The following is an 8,301-nucleotide window of genomic DNA, read 5'->3' on the forward strand; positions in this document are numbered from 1 at the left end:
AAAGATATGGAATCAACCTAGGTGCCCATCACTGGTAGACTGAATAAAGAAAATGTAGTAAATATATGCCATGGAGCCATAAAAAATGAAATCACTGCCTTTGCAGCAACATGGATGCAGCTGGAGGTTATTATCCTAAATGTATTAATTCAGTAACAGACAACCAAATGTTGCATGTTCTCACTTGTAAGTGGGAGCTAAAGACTGGGTACTCAACGCCCATAGAGATGGCAACAATAGACACTGGGGACTACAAGAGATGGAAGTGGGGAAATGGGACAAAGTTTGAAAAACTAACTGTTGGGTAGTATGCTCCCTACCTGGGTGATGGGATCATTAGTATCCCAAACCTCCACGTCATGCAATATACTCATGTAACAAACCTGCATATATACCCCCGAACCTACAATGAAAGTAAATTATAAAAAAAAAGAAAATGTGGTATGTAAACAGAGTAGAATACTATTCAATCATAAAACAGAATGAAATCTTGTCATTTGAAGTAACATGGATGCACCTAAAGGACATTATGTTAAGTGACATAAGCCCAGCACAGAAATGCAAATACTGCATGATCTCAGCTATTTGTAAAACCAAACAAAAGGTGATCTCACAGAAGTACAGAGTACAATAGTGGTTACCAGAAGCTGGGGAGGGTAGGAGGAAAGGCCAATGGAGAGAAGTTGGTAAATGGGTAGAAAATTACAGTTAGTTAAGAGGAGTAAGTTATGGTGTTTTATCGCACAGTAAGGTGGTTATAGTTAACAATATCATATATTTCAAAATAACTGAAGAGGGTTTCCGATGTACTTAAAAGAAAATGTCAAATGTTTGAGATGATGGATATAAATACCCTGTTTATCATTACACAATGTATACATGATTTGAAACATCACACAGTAACCCATAAATATGTACAACTATTATGTATCAAAAATAATATAGAACTTTAAAAAAATACAAAAAACAACATCCTTAGATACAGAAGGCAGGAGAGGGATGGAGTAAATGGCTGAATAAAAGGTTACACCATTCACTCTCGCCTCCCACCTGGAACACCAAATTTAACTATCTACGCAAAAAAGCACCCTCATAGAAACCAAAAATTAGTAGAGCAGTCAGAAAATCTGGTTTTAGCTTCATATCACTGAAAGAGCCATTGAAGAGAATAGGAAAGACAGTCTTGAATTGCTGATGCCACCCTTCTCTCATGCCCCAGCAGTGGCCATCTGGCACAGAGAGAAAATCTGTGTTCTTGGGAGAGAGAGGGTGTAGGAATTGCGAGACTTTGCATTGAACTCAGTTATGCCCTGTCACAGTGGAAAGCAAATCCGGGCTGAACTCAGTGGACACCCACCTATGGAGGGAATATTTAGTCCAGGCCTAGTCAGAGGGGAATCGTCCATCCCACTGGACAGAACTTGAGTTCCAGCAAGCATCACCATTGTGAGCAAAATGCTCTGGGGCACTAAATACTCTTGAAAGGCAGCCTAGGCCACAAGGACTGCAGTTGCTAGGTGTGTCCTAATGCTGAGCTGGGCTCAGAGCCAGTGGATGTGGGGGACATGTGACCTACTGAGACACCAGCTGGGACAGCTAAGGGTGTTCTTGTGCCACCTCTCCCCCATCCCCAGGCAGTGTAGCTTGTAGCTCTAAAAGAGACCTCTTTCTTCTGCTTGAGGAGAGGAGGGGGAAGAGTAAACAGGACTTTGTCTTGCATCTTGCATACCAGCTCAGCCACAGAAGAATAAGTCAGAGTCATGAGACCCCCATTGCAGGCTCTAGGTTCTGGATGACATTTCTAGACATAAACAGGGCTAGAATAGAACCCACTGCCTTTCAGGGATAGACCCAGTCCAGGAAGTACCCATCACCTGCTGACTAAAGGGGCCTTTGTCCTTGAATATCCAGCAGTGATTCTCAGGTACTACACTGTGGGCCTTGGGTGAGACTGAGACATGCTGGCTTCAGACAAGACCCAGCACATTCCCAGCTGTGGTGGTTACAGTGAGAAACTGTTTTTGCCTGAGAAAGGCAAAGGGAAAAGTAAAAGGGGACTTTGACTTGCACGTTAGGTTCCAGCTCAGCCACAGGGAAGTAGAGCACCAAGCAGGCTCTTAGAGTTACTGATTCCAAGTGTTCACTCAGTTAGCATTTCTGGATCTGTCATGGGCCAGACGGAAGTCCACTGTCCAGAAGGGTGAGTCCCAGGCCTGGCAGACTTCACCACAAGCTGCACTTGGGCCATAAGTGAAAATTGGCTGTAGCCTGGCAATGATCCCTATGGGCCTGTGGTGGTGGCCAAAGGGTGAGGCTCCTCTGCATGTGGAAAGGGGAGGGAAGAGTGGAAAGGGCTGTGTCTCATGGTTTAATGCCAGCCAAGCTAAACTTTAATAGAATACCAGGTAGTTTTCTATGGTTTATGACTCCAGTTCCTGGCTCCCAGATGGCATCAGTGGATCCACTTGGAGCCTGGGGAAGCTTGCTGCCTTAAAAAGAAGGACATAAGCCTAGCTGGCTTCACCACCTGCTGATTGTAGAGCACTAGAGCCTTGAGTCAACATAAGCAGTAGTCAGATAGTAGTTACGGTGGGCCTTTGATGAGACCCAGTGCTATCTTGGCTTCAGGTCTAACCTAACTCAGTCCCAGCAGTGGTGGCCACAGTGGGGCTTGTGTCATGGTAAACTCAAATAAAAAATCATACAACAGATACACAAAAAATAAAAAACAAAAAAACCCAAGAAATTAAATCATATAACCAGAGAAAATCACCTTCACTAAAAAATAGGAAGGAAGGAAAGAATGAAGAGAAGACCACATAATAACCAGAAAACAAATTTAAAAATGGCAGGAGTAAGTCCTTACTTATCAATAATAACATTGAATGTTGTCAGAATTAATCTGCACTATGGAACAAATGGACCTAATAGACAATTACAGAACATTTCATCCAAAGCTGCAGAATATGCATTCTTTTCCTCAGCACAGTGATCATTCTTAAGGATAGAACACATGTTAGGTCATAAAACAAGTCTTAAAACATTAAAAAAATGGAAATATCAAGCATTTTCTCTGATCATAATAGAATAAAACTAAAATTATTAACAAGAGGAATTTTGAAAACTATACATGCATCTGGAAATTAAACAATGTGCTCCTAAGTGACTAGTGGGTCAATGAAGAAATTTAAAAGGAAACTGAAAAATTTCTTGAAACAAGTGATAATAGAAACACAACATATCAAAACCTATGGGATACAGCAAAAGCAATACTAAGAGGAAAGTTTATAGCCATATACATCAAAAAGAAGAAAAAAATTCAAATAAACAACCTGATGGTGCTTTTTAAGGAATTTAAAAAAGCAAGAGCAAACCAGACCCCAAATTGGTAAAAGAAGATAAATAATAAAAATGACAGCAGAAATGAATGAAATTGAAATAAAGAAAACAATACAAAAGATTAATGAAACAAAGTTATTTTTTGAAAATGTAAACAAAATTGACAAACCTTTAGCCAGACTAAGAAAAAAAAAGAGAGAAGACATGAATAAATAAAATCAGAGATGAAAAAGAAGACATTATAACTGATACCACAGAAATTCAAAGGATCATTAGTGCTTCTGTGAGCAATTATATGCCAATAAATTGGAGAATCCAGAAGAAATGGATAAATTCCTAGACATATACAACCGACTAACATTGAACCATGAAGAAATCCAAATCCTGAACAGACCAATAACAAGTAACGATATTGAAGCTGTAATAAACAGTCTTCCAGCAAAGACAAGCCTGGAACTCGATGACTTCACAGCTGAATTCTACCAAACATTGAAAGAAGAACTACTATCAATCCTACTCCAGCTATTCCAAAAAATAGAGGAGGAGGGACTACTTCCAAACTCATTCTATGAGGCCAAAAGCAGACAAAGACACATCAAAAAAAGAAAACTGCAGGTCAATATCCCTGATGAACATTGATATAAAAATCCTGAACAAAATACCAGCAAACCAAATTCAACAACACATTAAAAAGATCATTCATCATGACCAAGGGTAAAATCCCGACGCAAGCATTGTTCAACATATGTAAATCAATCACTGCAATACATTGTATCAACAGAATGAAGGACAGAAACCATATGACTATTTCAACTGATACTGAAAAATAATTTGGTAGAATTTAACATCCTTTCATGATAAAAAAATTTTAAAGTCTTGGTATAGAAGGAATATATCTCAACATAATAAAAGCTGTATATGAAAGACCCATAGCTAGTATCATACTGAATGGGGAAAAACCAAATGCCTTTCCTCTAAGATTTGGACTATGACAAGAATGCCCAATTTTATAATTGTTACTCAACATAGTACTGGAAGTCCTAGCTAGAGCAATTAGGCAAGAGAAAGAAATAAAGGGCATCTAAATTGGAAAGAAAGAAGTCAAATTATCCTTGTTTGCAGATGATATGATCTTATATTTGGGAAAACCTAAAGATGCCACAAAAAAACTATCAAAACTGATAAACAAATTTAGTAAAGTTGCAGGATACAAAATCACATACTAAAATCAGTAGCATTTCTTATAAGCCAACAGCAGACATTCTGAAAAAGAAATCAAGAAAGGAATCTCCTTTACCATAGCTACAAATAAAATTAAATACCTAGGAATTAGCTAAAGAAGCGAAAGATCCCTACAATGAAAACTATAAAACACTGATTGAAAAAAATTGAAGAGGACCCAAAATATGTAACAGTATTCTATGGTCATGGGTTTAAAGAATCAATATTGTTAAAATGTCCACTCTACCCAAAGCAATCTACAGATTTAATTAAATCCATATCAAAATACCAATAACATTTTTTTACAGAAATAGAGAAAAAAATCCTAAAATTTATATGAAACCACAAAAGACCCAGAATAGCCAAGGCTATCCTAAGCAAAAAGAACAAAACTGGAGGAATCATATTACCTGACTTCAGATTATACTACAGATCTATAGTAACCAAAACAGCATGGTACTGTCATAAAAACAGACACCTAGACCATTGGAACAGAATACAGAATGCAGAAATAAGTATGGACATCTACAGTGAACTAATTTTTGACAAAGGTGACAAGAACATACATTGAAGAAAGGACAATCTACAACAAATGGTGCAGGGAAAACTGGATATCCATATGCAGAAGAATGAAACTAGACTTCTATCTCTCACCACATACAAAAATCAAATGAAAATGGATTAAAGATTGAAATCTAAGACCTCAAACCATGAAACTACTACAAGAAAACATTGGGGAAACTTTCCAGGATATTGTATTGGGCAAAGATGTCTTGAGTAATACCTCACAAGCACAGGAAACCAAAGCCAACATGGACAAATGGGATCACATAAAGTTAAAAAGCTTTTTACCAGCAAAGGAAACTGTCAAGAAAGGCAACAACCCACAGAATGGGAGAAAATATTTGCAAACTACCGTTCTCACAAAGGATTAATAACCAGAATGCATAAAAAGCTCAAACAACTCTATAAGAAAAAAAATCTAATAATCCTTTATTTTATTTTATTTTTTTTGAGACAGACTCTTGCTCTTGTCACCCAGGCTGGAGTGCAGTGACGCGATCTCCACTCACTGCAACCTCCATCTCTCAGGTTCAAGCAGTTCTTCTGCCTCAGCCTCCCAAGTAGTTGGGATTACAGGCACCTGCCATCACAACCAGCTAATTTTTGTATTTTTAGTAGAGATGGGGTTTCACCATGTTGGCCAGGCTGGTTTCAAACTCCTGACCTCCAGTGATCCATCTGCCTCAGCCTCCCAAAGTGCTGAGATTATAGGTATGAGCCACCATGTCTGGCCTAATCCAATTTTTAAATGGGCGAAAGGTCTGAATAGACATTTCTCAAAAGAAGATATACAAATGGCAAACAGGTATATGAATAGGTGCCTGGTATCATTGATCATCAGATAAATGCACATCAAAGCTACAATGACATATCATCTCACCCCAGTACAGGCGATAAGAAATGGTGGCAAGGATATGGAGAAAAGGGAACCCTTGTATACTGTTGGTGGAGATGTTCATTAGTACGACCACTATGGAGAACAGTTTGCAGATTCTTCAAAAAAACTAAAAATGGGCTACCGTGTGATCCAGCAATCTCACTGCTGGGCATATACCCAAAAGAAAGGAAATCAGTATATCTAAGAGATATCTGCACTCCTATGTTTGCTGCAGCGTTGTTTATAATAGCCAAGATTTGAAAGCAACCTATGTCATCAACAAATGAATGGATAAAGAAAATGTGGTATATATATATGAAATGGAGTACTATTTGGCCATAAAAAAGAATGAGATCCAGTCATTTGCAACAACATGAATGGAACTGGAGGTCATTACATTAAGTGAAACAAGCCAGGCATAGAAAAACAAACTTCACATGTTCTCACTTATTTGTGGGAGCTAAAATTTAAAACAATTGAACTTATGAGGACAGAGCTGACTCCTCTGTCATCTTGTCTGTGTTCTTATACTATATTGTCTCTTTTGGAGCTCTTAACCACATTGTTTGGTGGTTAGTTCTTTTAAATCTCTATTTCACCTACTAGCATATGAGCTCCTTGTAGCTGAGACATTTTGTATCCCCATCATCCAGCAGAGTGAGTTGCTTGTAGTAGGAGTTCAACAGACTTCTTGAGAAAGGAGAGAGGAAAGCTTGAAGTGGAGAGGAAATGACCAGTTACTAAATATCTAATAAGTGTCAGCCATGTACCAAACCCTTCGCATGCATTATTTCACTTATTGTATCATTCATATCTATTCATGTGTCTATTTATTTAACAAATATTAGCCCTATACTACCTGTCAGCCACTGTTCCGTATGTTAAGGATAGAGCTACTCTTACATGCTTAATTTCAAGTGAGAGGAGACAGACAACAAACAAAATATAACAAATAAATATATAATTATGTCAAGTGGTAATACATTTTATGAAGAAAAATAAAAGTGGGTAAGAAAATAAAGAGTTATGGAAGTTGGGAGTGTTCCATTTTAGATAAAGGACCAAGGATGCACTTTGTGATAAGGCAGTTTTTTGAACAAAAAAAGTAAACAGAGTAACCTGAAGAACTGTAGATATGTGGAAGGAGAGAATTCCTGGAAGAGGGCTAGGCAGTACAAAGGCTCTGAGGCAGGAGCTCATGTGCATGTTTGAGGCCCAACATGGAGGCCACTGTGTCTGGAAAGGAGTGATCAAGATGCTGAGTGATTTATGAGAATTAGAGGGATAATAAAGGAGAAGCATGTCATATAAACCCTCACAGGAAGACTTTGGAAAGACCTTGTGATTTAATTCTCAGTGAGGGGCAAAGGCATGTGAGGATTTTGACCAGAGAAGTGACCTCTTTGGATAGCATGTGGAATGCAGACTATGATGGAGCAAGATGTATTGAGGGAACCAGTTACTCCTTTATTACAATAGCTCAGAGAGACAGAGGATTGGAACAGAATAACAGTAGTGGAGGCCACATTTGGATATAGTTTAAGGTAGAGCCAATAGATTTGCTAATCAATTGGAAGTGTGAAGTGAGATAATGAGGGTTTAGTCATGAGAAATGAGACAAATGGAGATGTTACTCATTTAGGTAGGGAAGATTATGGAAAGGACAAATTTGGGGAGGAAAACGAGATTGCTTTGCACATATTAAGTTTGAAATGCCTATTACATATGCAAGTAGAGTTATTGAGTAGGCAATTTGATATGAGTTAGAATTCAGAGAAAGTTTAGGGCTAGAGATACACATTTGAAGGTCATCAGCATAAAAATGGTATTTAAAGTTATAGAACTGGATGGGTTATTATTATTTTAGTTTTACCTTAAAGTCTTTTATCCTGAAAACTTTATGAGGCTTCAGAAATACCAGTCCCTCTGATAACGTGTATGTTTTTATTTAATTAGAAAGGGGCCTCACTGTCTTGGCCAGGCTGGTCTCGAACTCCTGTCTTCAGGCAATCCTCCTGCCTCAGCCTCCCAAAGAGCTGGGATTGCAAGCATGAGCCACCATTCCCAGTCTGGTCATTATTATTTTATATATTAAATTGTTTTTGTTTGTTTCAAAACTATATCAATAAAATTTACTTCATCTGAAACAAACAAATAAGTTATAGGATTGGATGAGGTTCCCTAGGAAATAATTGTTAACAGGTGACAGAAGATCTGCTGACTGAGTCTTGAGCACTCCAATGATTAGAAATTGAGAACGCACAAAGAATTCAGCAAAAGTGGCCGGTAAAAATATAGCC

The sequence above is a fragment of the Gorilla gorilla genome, chromosome 16 (genome assembly GCF_029281585.2).
Source record: "Gorilla gorilla gorilla isolate KB3781 chromosome 16, NHGRI_mGorGor1-v2.1_pri, whole genome shotgun sequence".
NCBI lineage: Eukaryota > Metazoa > Chordata > Mammalia > Primates > Hominidae > Gorilla > Gorilla gorilla.